The sequence below is a fragment of the Globicephala melas genome, chromosome 16, assembly GCF_963455315.2.
Source record: "Globicephala melas chromosome 16, mGloMel1.2, whole genome shotgun sequence".
NCBI classification, from domain to species: Eukaryota; Metazoa; Chordata; class Mammalia; order Artiodactyla; family Delphinidae; genus Globicephala; species Globicephala melas.
This window is the reverse complement of record NC_083329.1, coordinates 1939799-1959745: the sequence shown is the minus strand read 5'-3', so window position 1 is coordinate 1959745 and position 19947 is coordinate 1939799. Positions and strand designations below refer to the sequence as shown.

General features: G+C 50.1%; 1 long non-coding RNA gene across 8 annotated transcripts in view; it reads left to right on the top strand.

Annotated features, from left to right (window-relative positions):
• The window catches only part of LOC132593646 (uncharacterized), a 511924-nt gene extending 492953 nt beyond the window's left edge, over positions 1-18971 (top strand). For 7 of the 8 annotated variants that reach the window (XR_009559383.1, XR_009559385.1, XR_009559380.1 and 4 more), the window contains one exon: positions 11368-18971. This is a non-coding gene — a long non-coding RNA (uncharacterized lncRNA). The remainder of the gene's footprint in view (positions 1-11367) is intronic. The other variant, XR_009559386.1, reaches the window with a different exon arrangement.
• Positions 18972-19947: the final 976 nt, after the last annotated feature.

Sequence of the window (19947 nt, the reverse complement as noted above, 5' to 3'; positions counted from 1 at the left end):
ACACGCACACACGCACACGCCTTTTCATCTTGGTTTTCTCCAGCTACTGGCTAGTGGGAATGTCCTGGAGACACAGCATCACTGACATGAAGAAGCTGTGTCTGCTGGGTCCATGATAAATGTACTCAAGGTCCCCATGACCCTGTACATCTTGCTAAAGTTGTCTAAGTTCAGGGACCGCAAGGAAAATGGCCTGCAATTAACACTCACCTGAGGACGGAAAGGAAACGCTATTTCCGTGACAGTCTGCCGCAGGCAGTGCAAGTTAGGAGGACAGATCACACCCACTCAAAGTATCCTCACACCAATTTCAGACAGGCCATCCCTCTTCGCCAAAGCCAGAAGAGCAGCTCTACACGATAAAACGTAGACTCTGCTCTGTTCGAGCTTAGGCTCTATTATGAGTTATTCTAGCCTGGGAATATCACTTCTTACATCTGCCACTGATTAAATAAAGGATTTGGGGAGTTTTCTTCTCAGCATTTCAGAGTTTTCTTTTAAAGCTCTTCCCTAGCTGAAGAATGGCTGTGTTCACATAAAGTGACATTTTGCAGGTCGGTTCTGAAACTGGACAGATGTCTGGAAATATTGAGAACAAAGTAAATATTTGCATGTTCTGGTTTCTGTAGAAATAGCCTGGACTAAATGAAAAACTGTATTTCATGGATTCCCAGAAAGAGACTCAGACCAACCCACCTCTCAGCCCTCTCTTTTTTTTTTTTTTGCGGTACGCGGGCCTCTCACCGTTGCGGCCCCTCCCGTTGCGGATCACAGGCTCCGAACGCGCAGGCTCAGCGGCCATGGCTCAGGCTCAGTGGCCATGGCTCACGGGCCCAGCCGCTCCGCGGCATGTGGGATCTTCCCGGACCGGGGCACAAACCCGTGTCCCCTGCATCGGCAGGCGGACTCTCAACCACTGCGCCACCAGGGAAGCCCTCTCAGCCCTCTTTTTATCTGCCTTTCCCGCTGCCATTAGTCAATCTTGGCCCTTTCTGGGAAGCGTAAAAAGCAGAATGGAGCAGGAATTGTTTTCTTGGCCAAGAAGAGCTGAGGGCTGCCTCTTTCCTTCCTCCTTGATGTTGACAGCCAGGTTTTAGATCATAGACTCTTTTCAGATGCTGGAAAAGAAGGTTTTCAACTTTGGGTGTCAACACAAGGGTAGGCAGCCTCCTCGGGGCTGGGTGAACTTGTTGTCACAGCAGAGACAATGTATTTGTTTTCTGCTGACGAGCTGAGGTCACGGGGACAGGAACAAGTCATCTCCATCAAATCAGGGCAGGCGGAGGAGGGAAAAGCAGAAAAACTGGTAATAAAGGACCACAGAGCATCGCCAGGGTAGGGCCAAAAAGAAAATCACCTTTGGTGGGAATCTTTGGCATTTCGGTCTAGAGCTGGCCTGTGGAGATAGTCATAGCTTCAGAAGGGGTGCAACAAGATGGAATTAAAACTTTAGAATCTGACAGGACCATTTTCTTTGCTGGGCCAGGGCCTGCCATGCTTTCTGCTTCTACATGTCCTGGCCTCCCGTCCCTTAGCTCGAGGGGAGGTCTCTGCTTCTCCTCACCTGTCATTCCCGGGGCTCCTGTTGGGGCCAAGGACCTCAGCCCTGTTTCTCTGAAGCTACGTTGGCTGCCAACCCAGGGTTCAGAACCCTTGGGCTGCTGATAAATGAGCGTGGGACCCTCAGGGCTGCCTGTCTACCACGCGTGGGCTTGCGATGCTCCAGGCTGTTGGTCCGCAGGCCCGGGACCTTTGGGACTGCGTCCTCGATGCCAGTTTGGGGTCGTGAGTCAGACTGGAGAGGATGTTTGGGGCTCTTTCCCTTTGGTAACACCGACAATAAATAGAGCTCGTCTTCCCTGGGTCTCTGGGCGGTGACTGGCACCTACAAAGACACAGTGGAGGGAGAAGGGGGCCACAGTCTCCTGTCTGCAAGTCCAAAATCCAAAAAGCTAACACCGCTTTTTGTTCTTCATTATGGCCAGAAACTCATTTGGTAGCAAAACCTGATCTGAGCTGATGAGGAGCCATGTATAATCTTTATAAATCCCTCTCATAATGAATATTCATGCATTTATCTGCAGAAATATTAATGCATCTGACTACAAGATGCTGCCTGGATTCTACTGGGGGTGTATGTAACAGACGGAACACACGACTTTCTATCTCCCCAGCCTCTACTGCCCATCCTGACCCATCCACCGCTCAAGAGGCGAGCCTTCCACAGAGGCCTGGTGCACAATTAATTTTCCTTTTTATGTAAGTTGTGTATAAGCAAGGCAAAAATTTGCTCTTTATTTTCTGGTAAGAGAATCATTTTGAAAAGTAAACCAGAGATAAAGATTGCACGATATACAGCATGGCAGGACTGGAAATATGACCACACTTCAGATAAAAAAAACGATCTTTGCAAGATTGACTTGTTCCTGATGGGTTTTGAAAACAACCGCAAACCTCTCTTTTGGCTCACCGATGCCAATCATTTGCATATCTCATCCCTCGTGGGGAAACCGCTGGGACCTCGGCGATGAGGAATAAACTGTGGATAATTAGTTGAGGCCTGCTGGAGTAGCTAAAGGATCAGGCAGCAGAGAAACAGTGTCGAGGGAAGGTGATTGATATTGTGTTTCCAGTAGCTTAACATCAAGAACCAATTTGCTAGGAAAAAGAAATTGGATTATGTAGAGAGAACCAAGCTACCCCTAAGCGTTGGGTTACAAGCCTTTCTTTTCGATAAACACCAGCTGAAGTTGCCATAGATTCTCAAAATGACTTGTTTGACTTACAGGCTTCAATTTGACACGAGTTTTTCATCACCTGTTTATAGGGGAAAAAATCCTCAGCCCTGAATACACCAAAGGAATGTGAGAGGATTTGAGAGAATCTTCATTTTTTGATGGAGTTTGGGATGCTGGAGGCAAGGACCGTAGCACCTCAAATTAAAAATCCCTGGTGGTGAAACTCATCACTTGTGTTTGATGAAAAGATGCAGTTTTGGAGAAAACCTGGTTCACCGCCGGAGAAGTCCAGCACTTTGGCGGGCCATGGACCCCTGGCTCGATGGGAAACTCAGAGGCTGATGCTGTTGACCTAGAGGAGAAGTGTGTTCTGAGAGCATGACGGGGCAACCACCCGGGAGGCTGGGGAGGCCGTGCGCGGAGGCCGACTTCTCCTGTTTCCTAGTTTCTCGCCCTCCTCCCTTCTGCAGCTGGTACAAGTGGATTTTTATCAACTTTGGGCTTGGCTGGCACAAGATCACAAATCACCCAATAAATGGATTCATCAAATATTTGCTAAACACAATGGAGGTTAAGACTCTATACCTATCTCCATGACAACGAGGGTTTAGGGGATAATTTTATTGAAATCATTTTGAAAATGGATTAAGCCCCAAGCCCAGCGAGCCCCCGCCTTTGCTGTGGCTCTGTCCACAAAGACCCCTCCGGCCTCTGGCTCCGTGCACTTGGGTGCCCCCTGGAGGACCTCTGAGCACCGCACGTGGCACCTTCTCCAAAAGGACATCAGGTGCTGGATTCTGACCACGGTCCGCGGGGGAAACGTTTCGGGAACAGACGGCAGCAAGGGAACATTTGCAGGGATGTGAGAGTGTGGGGTCCACTCAGCACGCAGTGAGGGGTGTCTGCTGGAACCCAGGTATGTAACAAGAGGGAGGGGAGGAGTGTTTAGAGAAAGTGATGGAGCTTTGTCTGGAGAGCAATGTGATGGGACTTTGCTCACGTGGCAATTGGGAGCCATGGGAGGCTCTAGAGTGATGGCATGGGCGGGATGCAGTTGTCACAAGCACACTCAACCTGCTTTCTTGGTACAGGGTGCATACCTGCCATCTGCCTGGGAGGGGCTCAGAGCTGGACCTTCTAGGGCCCAGGTCAGTCGTCAGAGCCAAGTGAGTCTGTTAGGCACTTCTGCTGACATCAGGGCCAACTTTGTCCCTTGCTGGCCCTGCACAGGGAGGTCTGCACCACTGAATTAGGTGCCCCCTCAAGACACCAGAGAAGATGAAGGAGCAGCCCAGGCTGGACTCAAGTCAGAAGGTTGTGTCTGTGGGTCAGAGATGTCCGGAGAGGCCTGGGGGGTGATAAGAGAACAGAAGGGAATGGTCGAGACGTCCCCAGCCTCACCAAAGCTTCCTGCCCCACGAGCCAGGAACCATGTGGGTCGGGGCCAGGGTATCCACGTAGTACCAGGATGCAGTGTTGACCAGTGGCTGGAGGGGCCTCCCCACAGCCTTGGAGCCAATGTCCTTTGGCCCTGCACCCCACAAAATCCCCAGGAAGGGCTGAGGTTGAATTCCTTATTAACCCAGCCGGATGGAAATTTAGAGGGAGGCAGTGACCCCAAGAAGAAAAAGGATGATGTTCCTTCACGGCTTCCATATGACACAACCACCCACGGTACCACTGAGGAGACCTGGTGTGGTGCAGTGCCCGTGCCGGGCAGCCGTCCTGGGCACCCTCAGCCTCAGACGCAAGGATGGATGCAAGAAATAAGAAACACAAAACCTCTCCACATGAGGAACGCTCAAGTCAGCACCTCCTACACTTGCCTTTGCTAAATCTTGTTGTTTAAAAAAGTCTTCTTTCAAGATATTTGGGGTCATTCAGCCCCTCCAAAAGTCCCGCCACGACATCTCCCAGCCTCTGACGCCCGCTTGCCTCTCCGACCTGGAAGTACTCGGCGTGAGAGCAGCATCTTCCTCCTCCCAGGCCTGAGCCTCTTAAGACTCAGGTATTGGAAAGATACACACGTTCACGGTTTTTTTACATTTCAGAAGAAACTGCGGCATCCACTGTTGGATCCAATTAACACACCCATCATCTATTAAATAAATAAACAAAACAAAACAAAACTGCAGCCTGCTTACCCAGAACCAGTGGTGTGTTCCTTGCGCATGCTCCAGTTTAAAAGGTTTTGCCCTTAGAAGTGATTTTTATTTCAGTCTCTGCCCACGAACGATAATAAAAGGCCTTCAGCCCTCTGCTCCACCAGCTCAAATGTGATTTTTTTTTCATTTTTATGTGTGATAACACTTGCCAAAAGTATGACCTGAGTTACCAAAATGAAGCTGTATGCCATTAATTGGCATCGTTTATGAGGGAAAATCACATCTTACTCCTGTGTGAGACTAGGGCTGCTGTGCAGAGGTGGGGCTTTGAGAAAGACACAATTTTTATTTGGCCTTTTTCTGTCACCCTCAGGAGAAGAGCGAGGTTCTCCTGTTAGACCTGCGCGGTCTCCTAGGAGTTTCGACTCGCCCAGGAAACAACAAGAGTCGGAAGTCGATGCAAAACGCAGGAGGTTTATTGAAGGCCGGTGCACCGGGGTTCCTTTGTCCTCACGCAGGAGGTCGAAGAAGGAACCCTTTTGGGCGCGAATATGTCAGTTTTATAGGTTCCCACTTCCCCGTATGTAAATTATAGATTTGGTTGTGTTCTCCTGCTGATTGGTCCCGGCTTAGGCTCGGACCAGAGAGGGAACTTGTCCCCAGCTGCCTGATTGGTCTTTGACAGAAACCTTTTTTACATTTTGTTATCTCCCTCCTTCTCCCCAGCTGCCTGATTGGTCTTTGACAGACACCTTTTTTACATTTTGTTATCTCCCTCCTTCTCGGAAGGGGGCCGGACATCCTGGAAATTCATCCATTGTCTAAGAAGCCCCTATTGTCTGGAGAGTTCTTAATCATTAGCTGGAACAATGTCCCTCGAGTCCCACACTCCCACTTTCTCTGCATCCCTCCACCCCAAGCTCTGGGGGTGGTGGTCCTTCCCGGGCTGGGGAGGGTCACCTGGACTTGCTCTGGAGTCCCACCAGGGTCAGAGCTGGGGTCGGGAGAGACTCAAGCTGGCTGCTGACCCACAGATGGGGACAGAAGGCCGGCGGGAAGTCTAAAGGGCGAGGGCCCCGGCACATAAGCCAGCACGCGGAGGCCAGCGGAACAGGCTTTCTGCAGCCGAGGTGAGGTCCACAGGTCCACGAAGGTCAGCCCGCCCACCCTGCAGGCTGAGAAAGACCCAGAGAAGTCTCAAGGCTCAGCTGGACTCCTAGGGGGCCGTGTCCAAAGCAGCAGACAGACCCTGTGACAAGCTCTAGATGGGACACCTTTCTTGCCCACCACCTGGAGGAGCTGGGCCCCGTGCACAGATGCGGCAGAGCCCAGCCACGCTGGCTAGTGGAGGCGGCCTCTTCCCGACGTGCCTGGACCAACAGCTGGCAGGAAGGAGGGCTGGAGATAAGCGTGCACACCCTTGCTCTCTGTTCTTTTTTGGGGCACTGACCAGTCAGCCGGGGGTCCCAGCCAACGACGGGGTCCCGGTCAGTGACGGTCCAGTCAAATGAGAAGTTCAGGTCAGGGCTTCCCTGGTGGCGCAGTGGTTGAGAGTCCGCCTGCCGATGCAGGGGACACGGGTTCGTGCCCCGGTCCGGGAGGATCCCACATGCTGGGCCCGTGAGCCATGGCCGCTGAGCCTGCGCATCCGGAGCCTGTGCTCCGCAACGGGAGAGGCCGCAGCAAGTGAGAGGCCCGCGTACCGCAAAAAAAAAAGAAGTTCAGGTCAGCCAGGGGGCCCCAGTCGGTAGTCGGGGTGGGGCAAGGGAGTCCCCGGGGTGGGGGGAGTCGGCAGGGGTCCCGGCCAGTGAGGGGGGATGAATGTGTACCATCCACTCAAAGGGGTCTTCCTTACCCCAGCCTAGCAGAGCCCCTCCAGCCCCTGCAGACACACAAGCTTCTCATCAGCGTCTTCGCTGCACTTACTCTGCCGGCAGTGAGCCTCCTATTCACACAGTACTGCCTAGGGCTTCCCTTAGCTGGACCAGCCCCAGTCTCGTCCACTGCTGCCCCCAGGACCAGAGTGGCGCCCACACGACAGGCGGTCCCCACGCTGCTCGCCCGCCCTTACCCATGGGGATTCTTCAGGGCCTCCCCAAACTGAACGTGGATGTGTAACAGGGAAGAGCCAAGTCTGATCCCATGTTGGATCTGTTTCTTTAACTTTAACCTTTGCTTTTCGTTGCCTTTGTTATTATAATCATACATAATGGCCTGCCTCAGGGAACCCCGCCCCTCTGCCTGAATGTTAAGCCCAAGTGCCTTGGTACCTCCTGACCCTGTCCACCTGCGGATGGCTACAAGAAAGAAGAAATTAACACACCCCCTCCCCGAGGCTGGCCGTTCCAGGGGACATTTGCAAATCTTATGGCCTTTTTCCTTTACTTCCTCATCTCCTCCCCCTCTCTGTGCTATAAAAGAAACTGGCATCCAAATCTCCTAAGATGGTTTTTCAGAGACACTAGTCTGCCATCTTCTCCGTCTGCCTGTCTGCCGCTTTCCGAATAAAGTCGTACTCCTTGTCTCGGCGCTTCGCCTCCCGATTCACTGGCCTGTCGTGCGGTGAGCAGAGCGAGTGACAGATGCACTCAGTTCTGTCTCTGATCTACTCCTTCTTGAGAGCCTCCCCAAAACGGTGAATTTTCATTCCCTTTAAGTAATAAATTCTGGGGTGCCACCAGGGGACCAATAGGGTTCCTCATTCAGAGTAAAAGGTAGACACCTGCAGACAAAGCTGTTTCTAGGTGCCTAAAACAATTTTCAGGGATAGTTGTCAGGAGTGAGGCTTCGCAAAGGATTTCCGATTCCAGACAACTCCAGTTCCCATCAAAAGGCAAGCCCGCCCGGGAGCCCCAGGGCACAGAGGTTTGCTGGAAAAAAGAGGAAAAGGACCTCAAGGCAGGACTTAAGCTGCTTCTCAACGCTGGCTGCGCGTCAAAATGTCAACCAGGCTTTAAATCACCCCACCCACCTTTCTCCCGGTCAATTAAATCTATCTCTAGGGTGAGGCCAGGATGCCTGGTAGTTTAAAAACCTCTTCAGCTAATTTTAACGTATGGCCAGGGTTTAGCGCCTCGGCCTGGGGAATAACCTCCTTTCCCACAGGCAGTGGAGGCTGGAGGAGAGGGAGGAAGGTGAGGGAGGAGGCTGGAGGCTGGAGGCTGGGCTTCTTCTCCATGTTCAGATTCCCAGAGGTGGTGAGGCAGCAGGAGGTGGCACAGCGGGTGGGCCTGGGCTGCGCCTCCCTTCTCAGGGTCTGGCCTGCGACACCAGGAGCCCTTCGGAGAAGTCCCTGGGCCAGGAAGGCACAGCAGAGGCCGGTTTAGAAAGGGCTGCGCTGGTCGAGGGCCGACTGCGTATTTCCTATGCCCGTAGCACAAGGGCCTTGTGCTCTCTGCTTCTCGGCCCTCGCCTGGCAAAGGTGCAAAGAGTTGGGAGCTGGCGGCCCCAGGCAGCGGGAGGAGAGGCTGCCGGATAATGCGCTGGCGAGGACACACGGGGCGAGTCTGGGGGAAGAGGCGCTGCTGAGACCTGCCCACTGTGCCAGTAGAGCTGCAAATAGGAAACACCCTGACCCAGGAGAGACGAGAGCACAGCCTGAACGGGTGGTGAGGCCCGAGCGGACATAAACCAGCCCTGCCCTGGTGCTCAGGAGGAACACAGAAGCCCCAGCTGGACCCTGTGCCGGGGAGCGAACGCCTACCATGACCCGCGTGCCTGGGAGCGAACGCCTACCATGACCCGCGTGCCTGGGAGCGAACTCCTACCATGACCCACGTGCCTGGGAGCGAACGCCTACCATGACCCGCGTGCCTGGGAGTGAACGCCTACCATGACCCGTGTGCCTGGGAGTGAACTCCTACCATGACCCGTGTGCCTGGGAGTGAACTCCTACCATGACCCCCGTGCCTGGGAGCAACCTCCCCACCGTGACCCCACGCCTGGGAGCAGCCCTGGATGGTGAGGAATCAGCTCTAAAGAAGCAGAATCAATCTCAGACACATTCTTCACTATTGGAAGCATCATAATTGATTATTCTGTTTCTCTTCCTTCCTGCCATTGGCTACAATGGCGGCTCAGGAGTGAGCTGAGAATAGTTAAAGGAACAAAGAACCATCTGATGATTTTCGCACATCTTCACTCACCCAACAGACCGTGTTCCTCAAAGTGTGTTCTAAGGACCACCGACCACCCACGTCTGTAAATTCTCATTTCACCAGGTTTCAGGTGGGCGATTCAGATACATGCTTCTGCAGTGATACCCCCGCTTGGAGGCCCAGCAGAATCACAGCTTCTGGCCACACCAGGCTGTGCCCTACCTGTCCCATCGGGATGTCCTGGCTAGACGGGGCTTCAGCACTTCAGACACTGTCTGGTGACGTGCAGTCAAGGCTGAGAAGCGGCTCTGCTTCGGCGCTTCTCTAATTTACGGTGCCCGCGGGTCCCGATAAGACGCGGATTTTGCCTCAGTGGGTCTGGGTGGGGTCCGGTGAAGCTCCCAGGGCCGCTGCTTCTGAGGGATTGCAGACACATGGAGCTGCAGGGCTCTGGCCGCTGACCCACTGCTTCAGACAGCAAGCTGTTCAAAGACCTCTACGTGCTGGGCTCTGGTTAGGATACCACAGGCGGGGCCAGGCTTTGTAAATGATCCAGGATTACAGGGATGCTACGTCATGATAAGTTAATATGGTCCAGGCTTTTAGTCTTGGGATGGAGCCCATAGGAGGACGTCAGGGTCCGCATCTTAGAAGAGCTCACCCAGCCGTGCCCCCCTTTGGGCAGATGGTGAACTCTAAGGGCCTGCAGGTTGACACCCAGCTTGTATTTACTCACTCTTTCCCAACTTTCCATTCTTAGCTTTTCTGGAAAGTTGATTCCTTTGGGGAAAAGCTGCTCTGACTTTAGGAAAATAGTCAGTGGCCAGTTGTCAGAATCCGTGGACGGGACTCTTACATTTTCTTCTGGGCTCAGCGACCCTGCAAACGGGGCTGGTGCCTATGCAGCCGGTTGGTTCATCCCTGCCAGGAAAGGGTGGTGACCCTTAGAGTGAGCAGAGGCACTGAGGGCCATCCCTGAGGTGGGGAGCACTGACATGTCCAAGGCATTGCTAAAAGGTGACGCTTCAAGCAAAGGGCTTTGTTGACCCAGTACCACACAGCTATGGCCTGAGTCCCTGCCTTTGTTGTTTTGGTAAGGATGTACAAGCGCTGTGTTGACCTGCTAGGTATCTAGGTGCCCGATGCTGGAGGTGCAGGCCGGAATGACCCAGAAATTGCCATGGAAACCCTGCTGCTGTGTTCCACGGGCAACAGGGTGAGGACCGAAGGTGTGGGCAGAGCAGTGTGGCCCAAAGCCAGCACGGAGTCTTTGGAAGACCTGCCTGGGGGGATTCATCGTGTGGCTTTCGGTGCCTGGAGCAGAAGGCTGAGCCCCTTGCGTGTGAGGGGATGGCAGCAGGGGCCGCCGGGCAGGCAGGGGTGAAGGGCACCAGGGCATGAGAGGGAGGAGAGGTGTCTGGGTCAGGAGACAGACAGTGGGACAGTGCAGAAGCCAGGACTCTGAGAGACATGGCTGTGGGTTAGGGTCGGGGGACACAGAGCCATGCGTGCGTTGTCTCTGTGGCACCGCCATCACGTTGAGGCCCACCCTGAGGGTTGGCTGGTCCCTCATCTCCCCCAGGACCCCAGGTTGGAAGCATGCTCATCCTGCCCCCCAGAGGCCAGCAAACGCCCTGCAGGGCTCAACCTCGAGTTGATGAATTAAAGACAAATGCTATTCCAGCATGTTCAGAAGGCAAGTCAGTATCTTGGTTGTCTGCAAACACAAGCTTAGAAGGAGCTGCCCCCCAAGTGAGACTCCCGTGGAATTCTCTTCCTCGAGGCCTTTACACTTGCACAAACTTGAAAACAAACAGCAGTTTGGAAAGGATAATTGATTTTGTCTTTTCTGGAAATATGCTTCGTTTCGCTGTGACCCCCAAATAGAATTAATTTCGTGAAGAATTCTCCTACAATGCTGTGATTTTATCAAGTAAAACTAAATTACGTTGCAGGCTGGGTTGATAAGCAATGTCTTGGTCCCTCCGCAGTTTTCTTGAGCTGGAACAGGTCCTGCTCATGATGCCACACGATTAACAACTTCCATCCAGATTTATCTGTCTGATTGGCCCCTATCATCCTGGTTACTGACGTCTGAGCGCTAGCAGAGCCCTTTGGAGGGGAATCTTGCGGCCACGCTGCACGCCAGATGGTCCCAACTGTCTATTTTACAACCAGTGCATGAGTGTCTTTAAGGGTGAGGCTAAGCTTGCTTTCCTTGGGAGCCATGCAAGTGGGACTGTCCCCTCCCTGGGCTGGTGTTGTGGTCTCAGCCTGCTGCCTGGGATGGCTTGGCTTCCCTCCGACTGGGGAGGGTACAGTAAAGCCAGGAGATCCGTGGGCTGTGCCGTCTGGAGGGGCTGCTGGGAGTGTTCCTCTTTCCTGTTTCGTTCTGTTTCTTCAGGCTCCTTAAATGTTTTATTTCAGGGAGAAGCATACAGATGTGGCCTGAAGGACGTCCTCAGTGTGAAGTGCATAATCATCAATTAATTGGGAACCACCCATCTGCCTCTGGAATGACTCAGGTGGAAACAGCAGATCAGACAGAACTCAGGAAGTGGTGTGTCCTTTACGACTGTGGATCCCCTGAAAGCCTGGGCTGTCTTCCAAAAGCTGAGATGCTTCCTAAGGAAATGCAAGAAGGGACCGTCGCTGTCCCCTGAGCAAATGCCAAGAGAGTTTCACAAGGGCGCCCCAGGGGCTGCCGCTGACCCGAGAGCTGGCCAGGTCTGTGCACAGGCTCTAGGAAAGACATGCCCCAGTGAGCACCGACTGATAAGCTGCTAACCTCGGTGGGAATTCTGCAGCTTTTCCCTAAGGCATGCAAGCTTTGCATAAAAGGAGGACACGTAAATGTCGTTAAAAAGGGGCATTTTCAGTACTTTGCCGTTTCTCTAGATTGGCAAAAATTATGAAAACATACTATAAAATGATGATGCATGAAGGACAGCGGCTTTATGGTTATGGGAGGCAGCTTGGGATGGACTAAATGACTTTCCATTGTAAAATCTCAAATCTGTGACATGTGTGACACTTAACAGCATCTCACTTATTGAACATGACCTTGCTTGAAGTCCCCGACCCAGGGGGAAGTAAGAATCAGTGGCCCACAGTTCAGACATTCATCTCACCCCTGTGGTCCCATTTTCGTCATCTTACTGTTCAAGTTACATCTTTTGGGGGTCTGTTCCCTGTGAGGCTTTCTAGTACTTTCCCTGACCTCACCTGAATCAGAAGTAGAAAGTAGGTGTCACTTTCGGTAACTGTTTTCTAACGGGCTTTGAAAGTCCTGAACACACCACGAGCCAAAGTGAGCCCATCTATAACAGGAGTTGGGAGATTTGTGAACAAGGGGGTCAGCTATTCACACATGAAGTCCCGAGATACAACCAGCCAGAAAGCACGAAGTTTGCCGAGTCTCATTTTACTGCTCACATGACTGTCTTTCGAACATTGCACTGATGCCGCTCTGTTGCAAATCAGCTCATATCAGTTAGTTAAGACAAACCCTTCTCCAATCTTTCAAGCAGCTAAGTGGGGAGGATATTTGTATATCGAAGAAACTTTAAAAATGACATTTCACAAAGCACAATGACCTGATAAAACTTCATTGTCTTATGTAAGTAATGGTCGTTACCATATTACTATCCTCCACTAGCTGATTCCGTTGGGCTCCTGAAGGCCAAGCCCCTGCTGCATGGCAGAGCTGAGAGGGTGTCGGATGGGGTGACTGTCCCCCATGGAACTCGTGTTTCAGGGGCAGGAAGACCCTCCATACCCCAGGCCCCAGTGGACACATCCACACTCCTCTGTGGGGAGGGACCCGGGAGACCTCAGAGAAATGCTGTGACATCACGGGGACTCTGGTGGGGTCGGTGAGCCCCCGCGGCCCAGCTCCCAGGACGGGGGTCCTGCTTCTGAGCCTGGGAGATAAGAAGTCAGCTCCATGCCTGCGGACAGAGCATTTCAGCTCAATAGCTCTGCCCCCAGATTTTCACAGCCTTTTAAGCCAGGCTTAGGTTGTATTTCTTGCTCTGATGTTGCTAAATCCTTCCAGACTACTTCTAGTATTTCAACCTGAAGCCAGAGGAGTTTTATTAGCCCTTTTCTGAGCCTCAAAGTGAAATGTTAAAACTGGGGACAGAAGAATATCCCGGGCAGGACTGGCGCTCCCTCTCTCCCGGCTCCAGACCCAGAGCAGATACCCAGCCGTTGGACCTTAGGCTCCTTGACTGTCAGGGGCCACTTGCAGGCCATTCCTCTCCATTCTGGCCATGCTGGGCTGCAGCTCCCGGGCTCACGGTCTGGGGGACCCCTTTGTTCCATGGAGTGTTATCCCAGGGCCTGTTCTGTCCCCAGCAGAGTCTCTCCCACACACTTGCTCATCTGCAGAGGCCCAAGCACAGTAGAATCTGTTTGCCTGCAGGTGCCTTGGGAGGACGGAGCTGCAGCGAGGATGGGAGGGGGCAGCGGGTGGTCAGAAAGAGCGTCCCCTCTTAGTGTCCTAATCCAACAGTGCCTGCTTCCCAGCTGGAGCCACTTCTCAGCCTGGCCTGGAGCTTCTGCCCCGCCCCCTGTCCTCAGTCTCCTCCCCACACTAGCTACCACTGCTCTGCTCCCCTCACCCCTGTTGAGGTGCGCTGGCTGCAGACTCACCCCAGAAGCCACCCATGCTGCCCACCACACCGCATGTCTGGCTCTGTCACCCTCCCCCCGGGGTCCTGACCCTGAGGTTCCCTCTACATGGGAAACTGAAGCTCAGCGGAAGATACACACGGGGGATAACTAACGGCCACGGGCCCTGATCCTCCTGTGCCCTTAGGGTGCATCCCCTTCGAGGGAGGCTGAGCCTACTTACCTGGCTTCCGGAGAAGGACAAACCCGTGTGGGTGCCTGGCCATTGCAACTCCCTCATCGCCGGGGACTTTACCTCCCCGTATGTGGAGATAAGAGTCAGAGACAGAGGCTGGGTGGCTCAGGTGTCCGGAGAACGGTGCAGACTGTTGTGCCTGCAGGCTTTGCTCCTTTTCCTGCTCTGGAGCTAAATCTGTCATCCCTGGATGAAAGGGTGTATGTGAACCTTTTCCTCTCTGAGCCTTTCCCTGAGGACCCCCCCCTCTCAGAGTCATCATGACCCTTGCTCCGAGGCAGCTCCACCCCCCAGGCCCAGAGCCGCAGGAAGGCCGGTGCTTTGGTTGGTCAAGAGGAACTATCCTGGGACTTTGGAGCTCAGCTCTTCCCTCTGGGTGTGGCGTGCCGATTCGCTTTCCCGTCTGCTACGCCCCTTCTCTTTCGTGTGTGGCCCTGTCTCACCAGGCCAGTGCCACCTGGAGCAGGGGCTGTGGTCACCTGAACCGTGGGGCAGACGTTAGTTTCTGAGCTCAGGGCTGAGGCCTACACAAGCCTCCTCCCAGGGGTCCTTAGTGAAGGACCTGAAGACCCCTGTACAACAAAGCTAGCAGCGCTTCAGGATAGCTTCAGTTATGGTCTCTCTCAGGGGGTCAGCAAGTGTCATTCTGCACCACTGTCTTGCCAGGTGCCCCCAAAACATGGAGGGCATGCATGGAGATGCAGGGGTGCCACTTCTGCCCACCCGCGACCCCTCAGGCCAGGGGTCCTCCTTAGCCAAGATGAAATCCAGCTCATGCTATAGACAGACAAGGTTAAATCAGAACAACGTGTGTGTATATGCGTGTGTGCCTGTATGCGTGCATGTGTGCGTGTGTGTGTGGAAGGTATGGTGGTAAGTATGAGTAGAGTCTGCAACCATGGGAAGTCAGAGCTGGAAGGGATCGCAGTGAAAACAGAATGTGTCCCTGGGAGACACCCAGAGAGAAGTGGAGAGGGTAGTGAAGTCCCGGGCCCACACGGCCAGCTCCTCCCTGTGAATCTATATAGAAGAGTCGCGTGAAGGCCACACCCTGAGCTGATTTCTGTGCTTGTACTTCACACAGGCTGCAAGGTTTCAGGATCAATTCCACATTCGTTACACTGACAATTGCCTCTGTGCTCACGCCCCAGTGATCTGGCCCTGCCTCCTGCCCCAGGCTCCGTTCTCAGCGGTCACCCCTCCCAGCCACTCAGGACTGGCCTTTGCACGTGCTGCCTGGATGGCCCTGCTCACTGGCTAAGCTTCCTGAACCTCAGGGTCACAGAGCAGTGTCCCCGGCAGGCTGTGATGGACACAGAGTGAGGGAGAGGTGAACCTTCATTGTCAGGAGTCCCAAGATTTGAGGACTGGTTGTTCCTGCCGCAGAAGCTGCCCGTTCCGACCTCGACCCTCTCCAGACTCACCTGTCTGGGGGTTTAGGCTCACGGACAACTGGCTTTTCTCTGGAAGGCCCACTGAGCACCGTCGGGGAGACACCTTCAATCAGTCACAGGAGGGTGTGGGGTGTCAGAGGCGGAGCCCTGAGGTCAGGGACTCTCAGTCTGGTTGGGAGGAAAGATTTGGGGAAGCGAGGCTACACCGTAAGAGGTCATTAACAACCCAGCTAGAAACAGAAGAGCCGTTGCAAAGAAGACCGTGACCAGCCGCTGTGAAGGCTGCAGACACGCAGAGCCTCAGGAATCCACGGAGGGAGCCGCAGGCTCGTCGTCACAGAGGGTTATAAAGGGTCTCTCAGCATCACTTTCTGGGCAAATAACTGCACGTGATATGAGGAGAGGCAGAGCATAAAAGCCTCCCGTGTTGGGTTTTTAAGGCCCAAAGTCGCGTCCTTCCTCACGCGGGGACTGGCCAAGAGCGCTTTCTTCAACCCACGAGCCTCTCCTTGGGGTTTGGCCGTGACCCAGGGTGACAGGTGAACTCATGCAGTGCAGGGCGTGGGCCTTGAGAGATTATCCTCCTGTTTCTTCACAGGGGAGGGTGGGGAGTGAGGTGGAAGGAGCATGGATTTCAGCACAGACAGACCCAACCCCGTCCCATCCTCCCTTCTATTCAGTGTAGGACTTGGGGCAAGTTATTGCATGTCGTTGGGTGTCAGTTTTCCCACTTATATCATGTTAACATAACAATGTGACCGTCCTCACTGTTTTTTTTTGGCTGAAATAATATGCACGAAGCTGCTAGCACAGTGACCGGGTCGGCTCTGAACCAAAGTCGGTTCCATCCCTCCCCTACTACCTGGGGAGGTGCTGAGCTCTGAGGACACAGCCCAAGACCCAGCCCACAGCTATGCATCGGAAAGTGTGCAGCCGTGCATTTTAAAGAGAGTCAGAAAGAGAAAAACAAATATCGTATATTAACGCATATATGTGGAACCTAGAAAAATGGTACAGATGAACCGGTTTGCAGGGCAAAAATAGAGACACAGTTGTAGAGAACAAACATATGGACACCAAGGGGGAAAGTGACAGGGGTGGTGGTGGTGGGATGAACTGGGATATTGGGATTGACGTGTATACCCTGATGTGTATAAAGTAGATAACTAATAAGAACCTGCTGTATAAAAAATTAAATAAAATTCAAAGAAAAAAAAGAGGGACGATCTTTTCAGGTTTGATTTCCATGACAAAGGTGCCCTGGGGTCTGCTTGTGAAGCCCAGGATTTGGCCTTTCCTATCATACCTTCTGGGTCTGCCTCTGCAGCCTGTCATGACTCCTTAGTCCTCGATGGAGCCCAGGGCCCCTTATTGTTCAACACCCACTGAGCAGTTCACTACATATTATTTCAGGAAATGCATTTTCCGGAAAGTCTAACCCTAAGAAATGCAGCCAGCACTCTGCTACTTCCATATCAACTTTTTGCTTTTTTCTTCTGTGTTAAGTCTTTTTTAATTTTGCCAATCAGATGGATGAAAAGAGCAGTATTCTAGGGGGCTATGTTGCATTTCTTTTCTTGTCTCTTGTTTAATTAGGTTTACTGAAGTAGGCTTTACACACAGTAAAGTTCACTCTTTAGCGAACATTCTCTGAGAATTTCCACATGTGGAGTCATAACCACCTCCACGGTCAGAAAAGATTCATCCCCCCAAATCCCTCCTGCTTCCGATCTGTGGTCACCTCTTCTCTCTCCCATGACCCTGGAAATGACCAATTCCTGTGCTCATATCGCCCCCTCTCCAGAATGTCACATAAATGGAATCAGACGGTCTATAACCTTTGAGTCTGGCCTCTTTCACTTTGCAAAACGTGTTTGAGAGTCATCATTGTTGTTGTGTGTATCAAAAGTTCATTTTTTTTATTGATATGTCATATTCCATTGTAGGGATGAGTTCCGGTGTGTTTATCCATTCCTCTGCTGAAGAACATTTGGGTTGTTTCCCAACCCAAATTTTTTGGTAGATTATACATAAAGCCACTGTAAATATTCATATACAAAGTTTGAGTGATCATGTATTTTTATATCTCTTGGGCAATTACCTGCAAGTGGGATTCTGGGTCACGTGAAATGGTATGTTAACTTCATAGGAAACTGACACCAACTTCTTTTTTATTCCATATATATGTAAACTTTTAAAGTAGACACAGATTACCAAGTAATCAATAAGCTAATTTATCCCACAGAATCGACAGTGGAGAGATTGGTTCTGCCCTGAAGCTGTGTTTGAGCTCATCTGTCTTCCCATCAGCCCTAAGATATTACCCTTCTCTCCCACCCATACTTCCCTTTCCATTCCCATGGGTGCCCCCAAGTTCTGTTCTCTTCCCCTTTTACCTGGCTTATCATGGCCATTCCAGTAAGTTATAAAAAAGTTAATTATAGTTGGTTGTTATCTTCCACTGGTCAGCCAGGATCTAGCTCAGATATAATATTGAATAAATATCTCTCTTGGTTATTTCTTAATTAAAGATATCTTCTCCTCCTCAGAATCTCTTCCATCTTATGTGACCAATATACTATTTACGAACTCATTATTTTTTACAATTTTGTTGAGATAGAATTCCATAGCATACAATTCACCAATTTATAGTATACAATTAGAGGTTTTGTTCATATATTCACAGTGTCATGCAACTATTATAGTCATCTAATTTTAGACCATTTCACCATCCCAAGAAGAGGCCATTGGGATTTTGGTAGAGATTGCACTGAATCTGTAGATGGCTTTGGGGAATATTGCCATCTTTTAAAAAACAATTAATTCATTCATTTTTATTGGAGTATAATTGCTGTATAATGTTGTGTTAGTTTCTGCTGTACAGTGAAGTGAATCAGCTATATGTAAACATATATCCCCTCCATCTTGGACCTCCCTCCCCTCCCCCAATCCCACCCATCTAGGTCCTCAGAGTGCACTGGACTGAGCTCCCTGTGCTATACAGCAGGTTCCCACTAGCTATCTATTTTACACATGGTAGTGTATTTATGCCATCTTAATCATCTTAAAGTCTTCCAATCCATGGACATAGGATAGCTTTCCACTTACATAACTCTAATTTCTTTCAGAAATGTTTTATATTTTCAGTACAGGTCTTTCACTTCTGGCTAGATTTATTCTTAAGTATTTTCCTTTTTTAGATGATATTGTAAATAGAGTTGTTTTCTTAATTAATTTCAATTTTGGATTTTTCATTGCTAGGCAATATAAATACCACTTTTTTTTTAAACTGATCTTGTATCTACACCTTGCTGAACTCTTTTGATAGTTCTTTAAGTGTTTCAGTAGCTTTCTTAGGATTTTCTAAATATACCATTATGTCACCTACAACTGGAAATAGCTTTAATTCTTCCCTTTTAATATGAATTGCTTTAATTTCATTTTCTTCTATAATTTCCCTGGTTAGAACTTCTGGTACAATGTTGAATAGAATCGGTGAGAGCTGATATCCTTGTCTTGTTCCTGATTTTTGGAGAAAAACATTCATTCTTTCACCATTAAGTAAGAGGTTAGCTGTGGGTTTTCCATATATTTTCTTTGTAAGGTTGTGGAAATTTCTTTCTATTCTTAGTTTTGTGAGTTTTATTATGAAAATTCATTGGATTTTGTCAGATGCTTTTTCCTGTGTTTATTAACATCATGATGTGTTTTTACTTCTTCGTTACATTGGTTTAGTGTACTGTATTAAATGATTTTTCAAATGTTAAACTGACCTTACTTTCATGAAATAAATCACACTTGGTCATGGTGTATAATTCTTTTATGTGTTCCTGGGTTCAGTGTGCTGTTATTTCGTTGAGGACTTCTGAGCCATTATTCATAATAGATATTGGTTGGTAGTTTTCTTACTGTTTAAAGTCTTTGATTTTGGTATAGAATAATACAGCCTTCATAGATTGAGTTAAAATGTGGTCCTTCCTCTTCTAATTTTAGAAGAGTTTGTGAAGAGTGGATATTAATTCTTAAAATATTTGATAGAATTCACCAGTAAAGCCATATAGGCCTGGGCTTCTCTTTGTGGGAAGTTTTCTCTTTATTATGCATCTATTCAGATTTTCTATTTATTTTTTATTCAGTTTTGGCATTTTGTGTCTTTCTAGGAGTTCTTCCACTTCATCTAAGTTGTCTAATATTCTGGCATAGTTATTCATAATAGTCTTTTATAATCTTTTTTATTTCTGTAAGGTCTCTAGTTATGTCCCCTCTTTCATTCATGATTTTGTTGTCTCTTTTTTTCTTAGTCTAATAAAAAGTTTTCCAATATTGTTGATCTTTTCAAAGAATCAATTTTGGTTTTTTAAATTCTTTTGTATTTAAAAATTCTCTATTTCATTTATTTCTACTCTAATCTTTATTATGTTTGCCCTTCTGTTTGCATTAGGTTTTTCTGAGCCCATCTTCTATTTTTAACAGGTCAGATTAGGTGACTAACTTGAGATCTTTTTCTTTATTAAAATAGGGGCTTATAGCTGTAGAATTCCCTATAAACGTCGCTTTAGCTGCATATGTTCTGGCTTGCTTTGTATTCATTCTTATTCATCTTAAAATGTTTTCTAATTTCTCTTGTGGTTTCTTCTTTGACCCACTAGTTATTTGGAAGTATGTGGCTTAATTCCCACCCATTTCTAAATTTACCAAATTCCTTCTGTTATTTATTTCTAATTTTATTCCATTGTAGTTGGA